The following is a 16,480-nucleotide window of genomic DNA, read 5'->3' as shown; positions in this document are numbered from 1 at the left end:
GCGACCCGCCCACCTGGCGCGCGGCTTTGCGCAGGTTGGCTTGACTGGTGGGATCGCGGCCGCTCGCTCGAGACTGGCGACCGTGCAGTGGCAGCGCGGGAGGGGGCGCGCGACCAACGGTCGGCGGGCGGCGCTGTGAGCGCGCGACCAACGGTCGGCGGGCGGGCGCTGTGAGTGCGCGGCCACAGCAACGTTCATCACTCCAACCCAGCCGAGGGGGGAGGACGGCCGTGAATACAGTCCCACATCGATAACTGGAAATATTTGGCATCCAAATTACGGGAGCGAGGCCGACTGAGCGCCGGCAGCACCGCCTCTGGGTACGGGCAGTCCGGCCGGCGTGAGGAGAAGCGGACAGCAGGGAGAGGTCCCCACCGGCAGCACCATGTTCACCAAGCACCACGTCTCCCTTCTGTGCATGTCCACCTTCTGCGGGCTCCTTGTGCAACTCCAAGGTAGGAATAAACTTTATGATCATTTGCTGCCTCTCCAAGAGGGGTGAGGCGCAGGTTGTGGTGCGAGTGTTGGTCCTGTGGTTTCCTCGGTCCCGGGGACACCGGACAGCCGGCGGTCTTGGGGGGGGTGGAGCCGGGGCTGGAGCCGGGGCTGTTGTTGCCGGGGGAGAGCGGCCGGCCGGCCCCCGAGAGAGAGAGAGAGAGAGACCGGGCTGCCGATGGTTCGGGAGACCGGACAGTCGGCCGGTCAGCACACGATGCTTGTTCATTGCCGACAGCTTCTGAGCAAACTTGTTATTTTGCTGAGGAGGAGAAGCTTTTGGTTGGAACGAGTGTCAGAGATCCTGCATTAATGTGGAGGAAATAGGAACATGTCTTGAATTCGTTTCGCTCACTGATGTAACCGGAGGTGTTTGCACTTAAGATTTTTGTTAAAGGTGTCCTGTTTATTTTGGGGACTTTTTTTTTAACTGTTTCATGATGAAAAGTAGTCCCTAGTTTTATTGCAGAAGATCTTGTATTGAACATTGCAATTGAAGCTGAGCTGGTGGATTCTGCCCGTTCCTGTCTGCACGTCTCTCCATGTTCACCACGGTTGGGTACTTGCAGTAGTCTGCATCTTGGTGTCGTCTTAGCACTGTTTTATTTAAAGACTCGAGGATTAAAAATTCCTGTCACACCCTGAGCTATTGTGTAATTTTGTACAATATGTAATGAGTTGGGTCATTTTAATGATGGATTCAGTTCCATCCTCCAATAATATTAACATGTTAATTATTGGAAGCAGCATTCTGTGTTCTTTGGAGTTTGCTCGGATGCATTTAAAAACAACTTTTAAAATTGTAATTAATTGCTCGAGTTGTATTTCCACTCATCAAGCAGATAATATTTGTAGTTGGTGCAGATTTGTGCGAAGCTTGGACTTTTCATGATGGGTTTTGAGCCCATTTTGAAAGTATTTAGGGACTGTGTACAGCATCATCAATATTTATGTAGTCGAATGTCTGTTTTGAGAATCAGTTTTTTAAACATTTTAAATTCTCTCAAACCAATGTTTATTAACATGGAGTGAAATTGAATTATTCTCTATCTTTATTATTGACAAACCAACGAAGTAAATGTATACCAAAAATCCTAATTTTGTACACCAGGTGGAGGTGTTGGTATCTAAATAAATATATTAGCCCCAGGGATTATATTTTGAATAAAAATGTATTTTTTTTGTGTGTAAATAAAATCTTATAAGTTTGATATTTAAAAACAAATGTCATCAAAGTCAGTATCTAACAATAAGCAATAACTTTTTGTTATTGAGATAATAAATTGGGCAGTAATGCTAATTAAAATTGCTTTGTTGTATCTGACTGATTCAGTGCTATGGTGCATGACACAACTGTTGAGGCTTACCCTAATTAAGTTCTGTAGTTTTTAATGTAACACCATACTAATAAGATAGTTTGATCTTGATGTATATATAGATCTATAGATATATATATATATATCTATAGATCGATCTATATATCTATTTAAAAAATATATATATATACATATGTGTGCTTCTACAGTTCTGAACAATGCTTGAATTAGAGTTTCTTTCATTAAAAATGCAGGCCAACAGATCACAACAGCACAATGGCAAAGTGCATCTTCAGCAACTTCAGTTAATTTCTATTTCCTATAATTAAGTGGAGTCCTTAAAGTGGAAGTGGAATCTTCAGATTCTATTTCCAACAGCACTCTGATTTTGAAACAATCAGATTTATTCTTTATTTTGTGATCAAACTAACACTTGCCTCCCCAAAGAATAACAATCTAAATATTTTCAATTTCAAATTTGTATTGACCACTTGTGCAACAATTTTGTGCAAATATCGTGATTCATATTTTCGAGGAGAGTGTGAGCTTGGAGTAGCAGCTCAGTGTTACCTTGTGACCTATTTGTGCTCTAACAGACCAGCTGATGTGATTAGTAAGCAGTTTTACGCCCTGCATTAAGTTGGTCCTGTCTCTATTGCCTGATACAGTAGTCAAAACAAATTTCATATTCAGAAGGAAAATGCAGTCATGTGCAGTTGAATTAAAGACAAGAAGGAATCAACAATCAATTGTTGATTGAATCACAAATGAGGGTGAAATTTGTGCATCTTCAATTGGTTCTTTTGTACAGAGGAATTTCTATAATATGTGCACCATTGTTATATTTATGGAAAAGCTGCAGATAGATGAGAATTGATAAAGAATATTAAGGTAATTTAGAGCCATAGAATTGTACAGCCCTTCAACACAATTCATTATGCTGCTATTGCCTACCTGAGTAAGTCCATTTGTCTGCTTTTAACCAAAAGCCCTTAAAAGCTTCCAATTTCCGAATTTGTCAATATGTCTTTAAGATGTTATAACTGTACCGATCTCCACCACTTTCTCTGGCATCTTAGTCCATAAGTCTAGCGCACTCTGTGTGAAAACTCAATTCCCTTGAAATCTACCTCCTCTCACCTAAATCTATGATCTTGAGTTTAAGACTTGCCTACCCATGTAACTTCCTTAAGCATCACCACCCTCACTAACCCCTGCCCCCCCCTCACTGTGTTCTATACTCGAGGGAGAAAAGTTCCAGTCTCCCCTTGTTACGCAAGCCTGCTGGTCTCCCCTTGTAACACAAGCCCTCCGCATGCTTTTAATACATATTATGCATCTTGCTATGATTTTTTTTAATCTACAGGAACAATTTAAGATTTAAATTTGTCCCAATTTTCTTGTTTGCATTCCCTCCTAAAATTCTTCCTTGCAGTCTTTGCACTACAAATAAATTCCAATGTGACTCAGATCACTAAAAGTTGATAAGCGATTCAGCAGCATAGAGTTCTTGACCTGAGTCGAATTTTGGCCTGTTATAATTGCCACAGTTTATCTAATTATAGCTTGATTACAATGTGGAGTGAGAAATCAGGAAATCTTGTTTCTGCTTTCAGACACAAATCGGAGCAATAGAGATGCAGCACCTCCGAGAAGTTGATGTTGCAATCTCAGAGTAAATTTGGGTATAAAATTTTGTACATTACTGTTCAGAAAACTTTTAAAATTTGTTATTTTGTTGTGAAATTACCCAATTTGTTGTGTATCAGTTGATTACTGTTTCAAAATTCATACAGCTGTTTTAAGTTTTATTAAGAACTGATGATTCCGGAATTAATGAATAGCTGAGTGGGGAAACCGAGGAAGTGTGATTTCGTTCTGAATGCATTTGCAAGTAAGGATGTGGTGATTTTTCTGTTGTGTAAACATCTGCTTCTGCATAGTAACAAAGTCATCATGATACCAGTTTATTATTACAATTGTTAATTTATTATCACAAATATGTATGTTGTAACACAATTTTATTATTGGTCTCCATCTACTATTTTTCCCATCGACCCCACACATTCTTCTGAATCTTGTTTTGATTTTAATAGCTTCTTTAATTGACACACTTTGAATCTTATTAATGTTGCATTATTTAATGTGTAAAAACAAATATGTAGAATACTAGAACAAGTAGAAATTTCCATAAAGTGTTACTATAGAGATTATGCATTGAATTTCTGTAAAGAAGATAGAGGTATTTAGATTTACAGCATAAAAACAGACCCTTTGGCCCAATTTGTCCATGCCAACCAAGCCCAATTTGCTGGTGTTTGGCCCATATTCCTCCAAACTTTTTTCTCTCCCGATGCTTATCCAAATTTTTTTAAACATTGCTACTTAACCTATTTCTGCTACTTCCTTTGGCAGCTCTTTTCACTTGCCCTCTGTGTGGGGGGAAAATGTGACCCTAACATCAAGGTTCAAGAACAGTTTTTTTATCCCAACAGCTAATCAGATTTGTAAACATTTCTGTATGACTCAAATTTCTCCAGGACACTCAAAAGATCTATTTGCATTATTGATGTATCACTTGTTCTTTGCTCTTCAGAATCAGCAGGATTACAGGTGCAAATATTGCTAGAAATTACATTTTTTTAAAATAAATTAATTTGTACAAAAGAAAAGAGAGTGAGGCAGTGTCTGATGATTGAGAAATCTGATGGCGGGGTGAAGAAACTTTTTGTACCACTGGGTGTTCGTTTTCAGGCTCTTGTACCTCCTGTACTTCAGTGACTTTAACTGCAACTCTGAATATTCACTGATCTTTTTTTGTGTCATGCCATAGTGGTAATTTAATTTACACTGTTGTTTGTGTATCTTGCATGCCTGTGTGGCTGCAACAAGAATTTAAGCACATCTGTACATTGTACTTGTTCAAATCAGATGATCCAGACATAAAAGACTACGTACCATTGCCAATGCACACAAGGCCATTTTATATAGAGCCGCCGCTCCTCCCCCCCCTTCCCGGAGCCGCCGCTCCTCCCCCCCCTTCCCGGAGCCGCCGCTCCTCCACCCCCCTTCCCGGAGCCGCCGCTCCTCCACCCCCCTTCCCGGAGCCGCCGCTCCTCCACCCCCCTTCCCGGAGCCGCCGCTCCTCCACCCCCCTTCCCGGAGCCGCCGCTCCTCCACCCCCCTTCCCGGAGCCGCCGCTCCTCCACCCCCCTTCCCGGAGCCGCCGCTCCTCCACCCCCCTTCCCGGAGCCGCCGCTCCTCCACCCCCCTTCCCGGAGCCGCCGCTCCTCCACCCCCCTTCCCGGAGCCGCCGCTCCTCCACCCCCCTTCCCGGAGCCGCCGCTCCTCCACCCCCCTTCCCGGAGCCGCCGCTCCTCCACCCCCCTTCCCGGAGCCGCCGCTCCTCCACCCCCCTTCCCGGAGCCGCCGCTCCTCCACCCCCCTTCCCGGAGCCGCCGCTCCACCACCCCCCTTCCCGGAGCCGCCGCTCCCCCCCCCTCCCGGAGCCGCCGCTCCCCCCCCTTCCCGGAGCCGCCGCTCCCCCCCTTCCCGGAGCCGCCGCTCCCCCCCCTTCCCGGAGCCGCCGCTCCCCCCCCTTCCCGGAGCCGCCGCTCCCCCCCCTTCCCGGAGCCGCCGCTCCCCCCCCTTCCCGGAGCCGCCGCTCCCCCCCCTTCCCGGAGCCGCCGCTCCCCCCCCCTTCCCGGAGCCGCCGCTCCCCCCCCTTCCCGGAGCCGCCGCTCCCCCCCCTTCCCGGAGCCGCCGCTCCCCCCCCCTTCCCGGAGCCGCCGCTCCCCCCCCTTCCCGGAGCCGCCGCTCCCCCCCCTTCCCGGAGCCGCCGCTCCCCCCCCCTTCCCGGAGCCGCCGCTCCCCCCCCTTCCCGGAGCCGCCGCTCCCCCCCCTTCCCGGAGCCGCCGCTCCCCCCCCTTCCCGGAGCCGCCGCTCCCCCCCCTTCCCGGAGCCGCCGCTCCCCCCCCTTCCCGGAGCCGCCGCTCCCCCCCCTTCCCGGAGCCGCCGCTCCCCCCCCTTCCCGGAGCCGCCGCTCCCCCCCCTTCCCGGAGCCGCCGCTCCCCCCCCTTCCCGGAGCCGCCGCTCCCCCCCCTTCCCGGAGCCGCCGCTCCCCCCCCTTCCCGGAGCCGCCGCTCCCCCCCCTTCCCGGAGCCGCCGCTCCCCCCCCCTTCCCGGAGCCGCCGCTCCCCCCCCCTTCCCGGAGCCGCCGCTCCCCCCCCTTCCCGGAGCCGCCGCTCCCCCCCCTTCCCGGAGCCGCCGCTCCCCCCCCCTTCCCGGAGCCGCCGCTCCCCCCCCTTCCCGGAGCCGCCGCTCCCCCCCCTTCCCGGAGCCGCCGCTCCCCCCCCTTCCCGGAGCCGCCGCTCCCCCCCCTTCCCGGAGCCGCCGCTCCCCCCCCTTCCCGGAGCCGCCGCTCCCCCCCCTTCCCGGAGCCGCCGCTCCCCCCCCTTCCCGGAGCCGCCGCTCCCCCCCCTTCCCGGAGCCGCCGCTCCCCCCCCTTCCCGGAGCCGCCGCTCCCCCCCCTTCCCGGAGCCGCCGCTCCCCCCCCTTCCCGGAGCCGCCGCTCCCCCCCCTTCCCGGAGCCGCCGCTCCCCCCCCTTCCCGGAGCCGCCGCTCCCCCCCCTTCCCGGAGCCGCCGCTCCCCCCCCTTCCCGGAGCCGCCGCTCCCCCCCCTTCCCGGAGCCGCCGCTCCCCCCCTTCCCGGAGCCGCCGCTCCCCCCCCTTCCCGGAGCCGCCGCTCCCCCCCCTTCCCGGAGCCGCCGCTCCCCCCCCTTCCCGGAGCCGCCGCTCCCCCCCCTTCCCGGAGCCGCCGCTCCCCCCCCTTCCCGGAGCCGCCGCTCCCCCCCCTTCCCGGAGCCGCCGCTCCCCCCCCTTCCCGGAGCCGCCGCTCCCCCCCCTTCCCGGAGCCGCCGCTCCCCCCCCTTCCCGGAGCCGCCGCTCCCCCCCCTTCCCGGAGCCGCCGCTTCAATCAGCTTTGAGCACATCACCAGCAGTTGCAGTCTGATGTGAGACCCTTGACCACGGTCTTCGTGGGTTCCTTGCCTTGAGCCACCAGCAGTCCGCAACCTGTGTGGGTCCTTCAGCCGTAGAACCCCTCACTGGTCACTGTCCCATGGGTCATCTCTTCTCCTTCTTAGATGCTCTCCGCTGGTCTGTACCAGTGGTAGTGCTGCCGTTACATCAGCTCTGGCAGTGTTGCCATTTTTTTTTTAAACAGTGAAGCATCCATCTTCAAGGGCACCTCACTACCCAGGCTATGTAACTCTATTCATACTGATATCATCAGGAAGTAGGTACAAGAGCCTGAAGATGAACACCCAGTGGCACAAGGACATGCTTTCCCCTCTGCCATCAGATTTCTGAATGGACAGTGAACTACAGACATGACCTCACTTTCTCTTATCTTGCACTAATTTATTTATTTTAAGTGTAATTTTTGCAATATTTCCACTGTGATGCTGCTGCAAAACAACAAATTTCAAGATGTATTCATGACAATAAATTCTGATTGTGACAACGTTGTGGGTGGAAGGTCCTGTACTGTGCTGTAATGTTCTAACCCTAGCCATAAATACCCCAGGACAACAAAAGATCTGACAACTCCTAAAATGTCACTTTTTATGTAACCACTGCAACTGTGAATATTTATTTATCTACATTTGTTATATTTTTACTGTCTCATGATGCATCTTACAACCTATGTGCCAGCAGGGAGGAAGAATTTTGTTGCACCTTGTATCATTTATGTATCATTTATCGGGGGACAATGGCTATCCTACTTCCATGGTTCCTCTCAGCAGCTTGCATTTCTTTTATAACAGCTGAGTGCCAATACCCTGAGAAGCAAGCAAGTACCAGAATTGTTATGGATATTCCATTAGTATTCTCAAAATAACATTTGGTTGCTTTTGCTTTGAGATTTCCTATGCTATGTACTGATTTGATATGGAAACTTTTTCATGGTGTGCTGCACATAACACCACTGAGGTAGCTTTAGTGGTGGGAAAGTTGCAGGATGATTATTCCAGAGAACTGAACTAACAATCCAGAGACTAGTTAAAATTCCACAATGGCAGTTATGGAATTCAGTAAAAATTCTGAATTTCTTCATCACAACATAACTTATTTTAGCAATACCAAAACTATGGTGTTGTCATATTTCGAAGATGCATACAAAATCATTGTACCCAGATATGTGGGGCAAATGTTTTACACAAGGGTGCCTGGAAGGGACTGCCAGGAATATTGGTGAAAGCAAATATATGGCCACATTTAAGAAGCTCCAAGATAGAGGCATGAATATGAAAAAGATGGAGGGATATCAATCATGTGCAAGCAGCAGAATTTTAGTTTGATTTGGGCATCCAGTGCTGTACTGTTCTGCGTTTATATGATCCCTTAACCAGTTTTTGCAATGACTGACCATTGTTTTCAGTGGTATCAAAATTTATTGTCACCAAGTCATGAAATTAGTATTTTGCGGTTGCATTATAGTCCAAACATTCATATAAACCACCTTATAACAATAAAGAAAATTTGAAAAAATAGTGCATGAAAAGTAAGGCAGTGTGGCAGACTGTAACGATCGGGCTGGCACAACGCGTGGTAATAAACAGTGATATGACTCATTAATGCTACCCCAAGCATAGCGAACCAGCGCGGTTGGAAGCTGGGGCAGTATAAGACCAGCAGTCAGAAAATGGCGCTGGCCAGGCCGCCCGGCTCGCGGCGCCACCAGGCCGCCCGGCTCGCGGCGCCACCAGGCCGCCCGGCTCGCGGCGCCACCAGGCCGCCCGGCTCGCGGCGCCACCAGGCCGCCCGGCTCGCGGCGCCACCAGGCCGCCCGGCTCGCGGCGCCACCAGGCCGCCCGGCTCGCGGCGCCACCAGGCCGCCCGGCTCGCGGCGCCACCAGGCCGCCCGGCTCGCGGCGCCACCAGGCCGCCCGGCTCGCGGCGCCACCAGGCCGCCCGGCTCGCGGCGCCACCAGGCCGCCCGGCTCGCGGCGCCACCAGGCCGCCCGGCTCGCGGCGCCACCAGGCCGCCCGGCTCGCGGCGCCACCAGGCCGCCCGGCTCGCGGCGCCACCAGGCCGCCCGGCTCGCGGCGCCACCAGGCCGCCCGGCTCGCGGCGCCACCAGGCCGCCCGGCTCGCGGCGCCACCAGGCCGCCCGCCTCGCGGCGCCACCAGGCCGCCCGCCTCGCGGCGCCACCAGGCCGCCCGGCTCGCGGCGCCACCAGGCCGCCCGCCTCGCGGCGCCACCAGGCCGCCCGCCTCGCGGCGCCACCAGGCCGCCCGCCTCGCGGCGCCACCAGGCCGCCCGCCTCGCGGCGCCACCAGGCCGCCCGCCTCGCGGCGCCACCAGGCCGCCCGCCTCGCGGCGCCACCAGGCCGCCCGCCTCGCTAATCAACCAAATGGCAGGAGCTCAAACTGTATAAAAGGAGTTTTTCCAGCCTCAATAAAGTCAGAGTTTAACCTCCCACACTGCGAGTGTGTGCTTCTTTGTAGCTGATGGCGACAATTGGTGACCCCAACTGTGTAAATGGAATGTAAACCCTGTGATTGATAGTGAAGCAGCGATCAGTACAGTTGGCCTCAAGCTCCTGACCTTCTGGACAATTCAACCTGGCATGTGGTTCGACGAGGCTGAGGCTTAGTTCCAGGTGGTCAGCGCCTTGGATCCAGAGACTGCTGACAGAGTGGCCAACCTCATCCACAGGCCACCATCGGAAGGCACTTACACTGGCTTCAAAGAGCTATTGACTGAGACCTTTGGACTTCCGTGGTGAGAGAGAGAGGGGCCCGGCTGTTCCACCTGGGTAGGTTTGTGGACAAATTCCATCAGCACTCAAGAAACGAGATACTGACTATCCTGGGAGTCCACAAACCCGGCATGTTTGAGCAGGCGTTCTTGGAGTAAGTGTCTGATAACATCCAACTGCTCCTGGCTGATGTGGATTTCAGTGACTCCCCCACACCCGCCCCCCCCCCCCCCTCCCGGAAAGTCACAGCATGGGCAGACATTCTGTGGAAGCAGAAACAGAAGTTCTCGGCTCCAGTGGGATTCATCAAGAAGTCTCTCAACCAGACCAAGGTAGGCCCGAGAAAGGAGTGGCAGGGACAAGTCCAAGGAGAGATGGTGTTTCTACCACCAAAGATGGGGCACTGAGGCCTACCGATGCTAGTCATCCTGCGAGTTGTAGGGAAATGACAAGTCCAGCCATTGCTGATGGCTACATTGGCTGGCCATCAAGGGAGCCTCCTGTACGTATGGGACAGTCTGTCCAGAAGACACAGCCAAATGGGCCCCACATTGAGGGCTGTCAACAACATATGGACCTATGGTACTCTTAGGGCTGAGCTACAGTTCGGAGGCAGTCACTTCTGGTCACAGTGTTACAACTACTCCTCGAAGCAGACTTCCTGTGGGTCTACAACCTCCTTGTGGACCTTGAGGGCAAGAGACTCATACACATTGAGACCTTCCAAACCTTTGCATTGAGGGTCACTGGGCTCCTGGCACCGTACCTGGACTCCGTTCACAGATCGGACGACGAGTTCTCCAAGGTGCTAGCCGAGTTCCCCTCAGTTCATGGTGGAGATGCCCTGACACCATGTCAGGCATCACATCCTGACCAAGGGTCCACTGCTCCATTCAAGGTCGAAATGACTTCCCCAGAGAAGCTCCGACTGACCAAGGAGGAGTTCTGCAAGCTCAGAGTTGGTCATTGTTTGGCAGTTGGATAGTCCGTTGGCTTCTCCCCTGCACATGTTGCCTAAAGCATATGGGGGCTGGAGACAGTGTGACGACTACTGCTGGTTCAACAAGGCCACCGCTCCAGATTGTTAGCCCGTGCCACATTTTCAGGACTCTGCGGCAAACTGCATGAAGCGAGATTCTTCTCCAAAGTGGACCTAGTGTGAAGGTACCACCAAATTGTGGTGCATCCTGACGACATCTCCAAGACAGCCATCATCACTTCTTCAGGGCTGTTTGATTTCCTGAGGATGCCATTGAGCTGAAGAATGTGGCACAGACCATCTAGTGACTGATGGACGTGGTGAATTGAGACCTAGATGGCACCTTTGTCTACTTGGATGACATCCTGATGGCGAGCAGGAACATCTACAACACCTCAGAAATATCTACAATCGCCAACGTGAGTTCGCCCTTACTATCAACCTGGCCAAATGCCAGTTCGGACTAAGCACAATTGACTTCCTGGGCCACAGGATTACCAAAGATGGGGTACGCCACTACCCAGCAAGGTTGAGGCCATTCACAACTTTCTGAGGCCAGGTACGACCAAAGGACTACAGTGGTTCATGGGGATGATTAACTTTTATCACAGGTTCATCCCTGCAGCTGCTTGAGTGATGAGTCCACTTTTCACCCTGACGACTGGCAAGATGAAGGACTGCTTGAAGGACAAGCAGTCGTGGAAGCAAAGGAAACCCTGGCTAACTTTGCGCTCCAGGCCCACCGCAGGCCAGATGCATCCACAGTCCTCATGGTCAATGCCTCAGGAACTGAGATTAGTGGAGTCAGGAGCAGCAGATGTAAGGAAGTTGGCGTCCACTAGCTTTCTTCTGCAAGCATCTTCAACCCCCAGAACTAAAGCTTTCGACAGAGAGCTACTGGCGTTGTACTTAGCCATCCATGACTTCTGGTGCTTTCACGGACCACAAGTCGCTGATGTTTGCCCTGGCTAAGATCTTTGATCCCAGGTCAGCCCGCCAGCAGAGACACTTTTTACGAGGCCAGAGGACCCCAAAACTCAGCAGCAATAGATATTCACCAAGACAAATGGTGACTTAATAAATGTTGCTTTTAATTATCTTTAAACATGAAAACTGGATCAAACTTTTAACTTATTACTATTAATTTATTTAACCTAACTTAATCCCCTTCTAATTCTAAGCGCATGTGTTTGTAACAGGTGTGTAAGTTCAGAAAAGTTCTTTGGTTCTGCAGTGCGTCGAATGACTCAGATTTGTAGACTCAAACCAAGGCTTTTATTACCAAAACACTGGAGCGTAGTACATCGAGGTCGACCAGTCCAGACTGACCTGGGTCTGGTTAGGTGCAGCGCTTTATGACCTGGCCAGCAGGTATGGCTATGGCTCTCAGCCAATCATTAGTCCTATATACAAATATATACAGAGGTGATAGGATCCCATACTATCACATTCACCCCTTCTTTAAGAGGATACAGGGTGGTGGTTTTTCTGGGTTCTTAATAGTCTGTGGTCTGTATGGAGGGGAATGGCAATGGTACACCCTTTTTTTGGACTCCAAAACACGGGGAGGATAGCATGCAGAGGTTATGGACTGCAATGGTCAGGTGGCCTGATTGTCTGACATGATCACCTTGGCACAGGAATCGGAGTAGCTGGTGGGTTCAGTGCATGAACTGAGGGTCGGTGTGGGTACCCCTAGTCTGCAGTCGTCGTTGTCTGTGTGCTGGTCCCGTCTACTGCCGTTGTCATCCGCGTACTCCTGCTGGTCCCGCTGTCCCGGCATGTTACCTGGGAGAGAGTTAGAGGAAGGTTGGGGAATGAACATTACAATTTTAGATCCGGCTTGGGCCAGGTCCCTTACCGAGACCATGTCCTTCTCAACAGAGGAGTGTCAGCTTTTTGGGCCTTGGAAAAGAAGACGACAGGCCTGCCAGCCTGGTTTAAAGTGGTTGCCAGTGCAAAGTCGGAAGCATCGCTCTCTACCTGGAACGGAATTGATTTGCCTATGGCATGCAGGGTGGCCGCAGCGATATCTGATTTGATGTGGTTGAAGGTTGCTCTGGCTTCTGCTGACAAGGGCAAGGAGGTGAACTTAATGAGTGGCTGTGCCTTGTCAGCAAACTGTGGGACCCATTGGGCGTAATAATAAAAAAAACCCAGGCAGCATTTTAGTGCCTTCTGGGATTGGGGCAGTGGAAGGTCCACGAGAGAGCGCATGCGGTCGGGATCTAGCCTTCCCACCCCGTTTTCCATTCAGCAACCTAGAATTGCGAGGCCAGTGGTCCGGAAGACACACTTCTTGAAATTATAGGTTAGGTTCAGGCGTTTCGCGGTTTGGAAGAATCTCAAGGTTGGCGTCGTGGCCTTGCGGGTCATGGCCACAAATGGTGACATTATCCAGATACAGGAATGTCGCTGTTAGGCTGTTCTGGTCTACCATCTGGTTCATTTCCTGCTGGAAGACCGCGACACCATAGTGACACCAAAGGGGACTCTGAGGAATTGGTACAAGTACCTGTTCGCTTCGAAGGCCGTGAAGGAGCAGTCCTCCAGATGGATTGGGAGATGGTGGTAGGCTGATCAAAGGTCGATGGTGGAAAACCCAGTATTGGGCAATTTGATTTACCACGTCCATAATTCGCGGAAGAAGGTAAGCATCCAAGAGCATGAAGCAGTTGACCGTTTGGCTGTAGTCAACCACCATCTGCAGTTTCTCCCCATTCTTCACGACTACTACCTGTGCCCTCCAGGGGCTTGCGCTGGGCTCAATGATGCCTTCGTCCAGCAGTCTGTGCACATCACTTAATGAATTTCCTGTCCCCGAAGCTGTACTACTGGCTTTTGGTGGCAATTGGTTTCTAGCCAGGAGTGAGGTTGGCGAAGAGTGCTGGAGGATCGACTCGGAGAGTGGAGAGACAACAAATGGAGTGCCTGGTTCAGGACACGGACTGGCGTGGGCTGTCGATGGCAGGAGGTATCCGGGGTGGAGTGGTGGTGGCAGACAGAGTGGGGAGTGGGAACCCCCGTAATGCAGTGACACTGATTTTAAAATGGCATTGAAAATCCAACCCCAACAATACAGGAGCACACAGTTGAGACAAGACTTGCAACTTAAAATCCATAAATCTGATGCCCTGAACTTTCAAAGTCGTCACACAATACCCCTTGATGCCTGTTGAGTGGGCTCTTGTGGCCAATGAAATTTTCTCATCAGTTGGATAGACTGCAAGTGCACATCGTTGGACCAGGTCTGGGTGAATAAAGCTCTCTGCCAAACCTGAATCAAAAAGACAGTTAGCATATTGGTTGTTCACCTTGATGGTTTCCATGGCCCTAGCGAAGGAATATGGTTGGCTTTGATTCAGTGTCAGAGGCAGGGAGCAGAGCTGCCTGTGTTGGTGTCTCCGGAGGCTGGTGTGATGATGTCACGCGTCTCTGGGAGGGCCGACCGTTGGAGCATCACATCACTGGAGCAGGAGTGGAGCGTCGTGGTGCCTTGGCCTGTTGTGCGTTACACTTGCGCGGTGATGTAATTGGAGTGGGTGAGCCGTCGGGATCTGCCAACGCAGAGATCCGTTTGGAGGGGGCCAATGTGGAAAGCCGTGGTGCCGGTAAGTCAGCGGCGAACAAGGGGGCCAAAGTGGAGAGCTGTGGTGCCGGTAAGTCAGTGGCGAATGAGGGGGCCAAAGTGGAGAGCTGTGGTGCCGGTAAGTCAGCGGCGAATGAGGGTGTCAAAGTGGAGAGCTGTGGTGCCGGTAAGTCAGTGGCGAATGAGGGGGCTGAAGTGGAGAGCCGTGGTGCTAGTAAGTCAGCGGTGAATGAGGGGGCCAAAGTGGAGTTCCGTGGTGCTGGTAAGTTAGCGGGGAGGGCGGCGCCTTCCGTGCGCTGTCCTTGCGTTGTGACATCAAGCATTGCCATACGATTGATTTCTCTCTCTCATTGGATGAGAGTTCGAAGGTCAAGCAATTTGAATCTGGGCTTTGCATGAGGCACTATGCTTGACGGTGGCCATTTTGGACCGGCAGAATTTTGCGAAATGGCAGTTCCTTTTGGACTTCTGACACTGGGCCTTCCTCACAGGGCACAGGGATCAACTGTTTCTCCATTCCACATAAGTAACACTTTGGGGCTGCGTTGGGTAGCGTGGTGGCGGTGAGGCCATCGACGGGGCGCGGGGAGGCCAAATTAAAAGCACGAGTTGTACTCACATCGTAACAGTGGGCCTAACCCTGTGTTGGCATCATAGGATGCAGATAGCATGCGATCTGTACAGTCTCCACGAGGCTGTCTCCCCCGTGCTCCAACAGTCGTTGTCTCACTTCATTAGACCGAATCCCAGCCACGTAAATATCCCGTATGAGGTAATCCGTGATCCCGGCTGCAGTTTTATTGGTGCACTCACATGCTTTGCCCAGTAACTTTAGTTCCTGTAGGTAGGCTCTGTAGGAATCACCCAGCTGCTGTCTCCTGGCATATACCTTATTTACAGGTCGTTCATAGAGTCCTTTTAGCACGTTTTCATAGACCCTAGTGGACACCATCAGTTTATCAGCATTTTCCTTCACGATGGGGTATGAATGCTACAGGTATGCCTCAAAACAACTCACCCAGTGCCTGAAATCGCTCTGAGCAGTAGCTGACTGTGGGTTGATGCTGAGGTGTTCTGGTTGCAGCATTTGCTCCATCCGTTGAAAGTTTTGGTAATAAAATTGTAGCATGTCGAATGACTCAAAGACTTGTAGACTGAAACCAAAGCTTTTATTACCAAAAGACTGGAGCATAGTACATCGAGGTCAACCAGTCTAGACTGACCTGGGTCTGGTTAGGTGCAGCACTCCATGACCTGGCCAGTAGGTGTGGCTACGGCTCTCAGCCAATCATCAGTACTATATATAAATGTATATAGAGGTGATAGGATCCTATACTGGTTCACAGTCCAATCTCACTTCTCATTCCTCCAAGTTCACTGGTTGCAGTCAATTCTTGTACTGTGCAGCAGAATTTAACATGTGTGAATTTCACCAGGCTTTGGTATTTGAAAAGTAAATGGTTACCGCAGGAAGGTTCTTCTCAGTTTTCAGAGTGAGATTTGTTGTTCCTGGACACAAATTGATCCCTTCTAATCAGTCACATCAGTGTCTTGTTGAAGAAACTTGCCCCCTCAGGGATTTCCAGATGATAACCTCTTTCTTTCAGTCACCAGAGTTCCTTTTGGTTTCCCTTATTTCAAGTGAAACATGAGGCAGCCAGTCCTCTCCTCTTGTATGGACCACAAGGACTTTGACTAGGCTCTACTAAGCACTCACAACCTGTCTTCAAAATGTTTTTTTTTCCACATGCTTGTCAGGTTCCCATCTCGGTTGCTGCTGCTGAACTCCAGCACTGCGGAACTGAATTCTCTCCTCTCTGAGAAAAGTCTGTTTTACACTTTGTTTGCAAAACCACATGACCCACTTTGACAGCGACTTCAGACAGACTGCGGCTCAGAGTTCTTTCATCTGTTGCTTTTCAAAACAACAATACATTAGTGAAGTCCTTTGGGCACTCCCCAAAACTTTTACAAAGGCATTTGGAACCGGGCTCTCCAGCTTGAGCAAAGCTCCAGTATTTTTAATGAGATCAGCTTTAAAGTGTTTGTATGTGACCTCCACTTTTAAAAAAAAACCTGCCACACTTTATCTCCCAAAATTATATCTATATTCAATATAAAACACAAAATATTCTGTCACACACTTGTCGTAAGTCTCTTAGTATGTCTTGGGAAAAGACAACATGGTCGTGGACCCCTGTCAAGACACTTTCTGTCCAACGGATTGGACTTAATAGAACTGGCGGAGGCACAGCAGCAGGACGATGAGATACCTCTGTACAGGACCACCATCACAGGGCTGCAGCTTCAAGACATCCCAGTCAGCACAGGTA

At 51.4% G+C, this 16,480-nt stretch overlaps 1 protein-coding gene across 11 annotated transcripts in view; it reads left to right on the top strand.

Moving 5' to 3' along the window:
- The first annotated feature begins 245 nt into the window (after positions 1–245).
- cadm2b (cell adhesion molecule 2b) overlaps positions 246–16,480 on the top strand; it is a 1,102,220-nt gene continuing 1,085,985 nt past the window's right edge. For 8 of the 11 annotated variants that reach the window (XR_011341617.1, XM_069889140.1, XM_069889145.1 and 5 more), the window contains exon 1: positions 371–455. The gene's annotated coding sequence lies outside the window, so the exon portion shown is untranslated. Of the gene's footprint in view, positions 456–16,480 lie in introns of all 11 variants that reach the window. The other 3 variants (XM_069889164.1, XM_069889138.1, XM_069889139.1) reach the window with 3 other exon arrangements.

This window comes from Narcine bancroftii, chromosome 7 (genome assembly GCF_036971445.1).
Source record: "Narcine bancroftii isolate sNarBan1 chromosome 7, sNarBan1.hap1, whole genome shotgun sequence".
Lineage (NCBI taxonomy): Eukaryota > Metazoa > Chordata > Chondrichthyes > Torpediniformes > Narcinidae > Narcine > Narcine bancroftii.
This window is presented reverse-complemented; position numbering and strand designations above follow the sequence as displayed.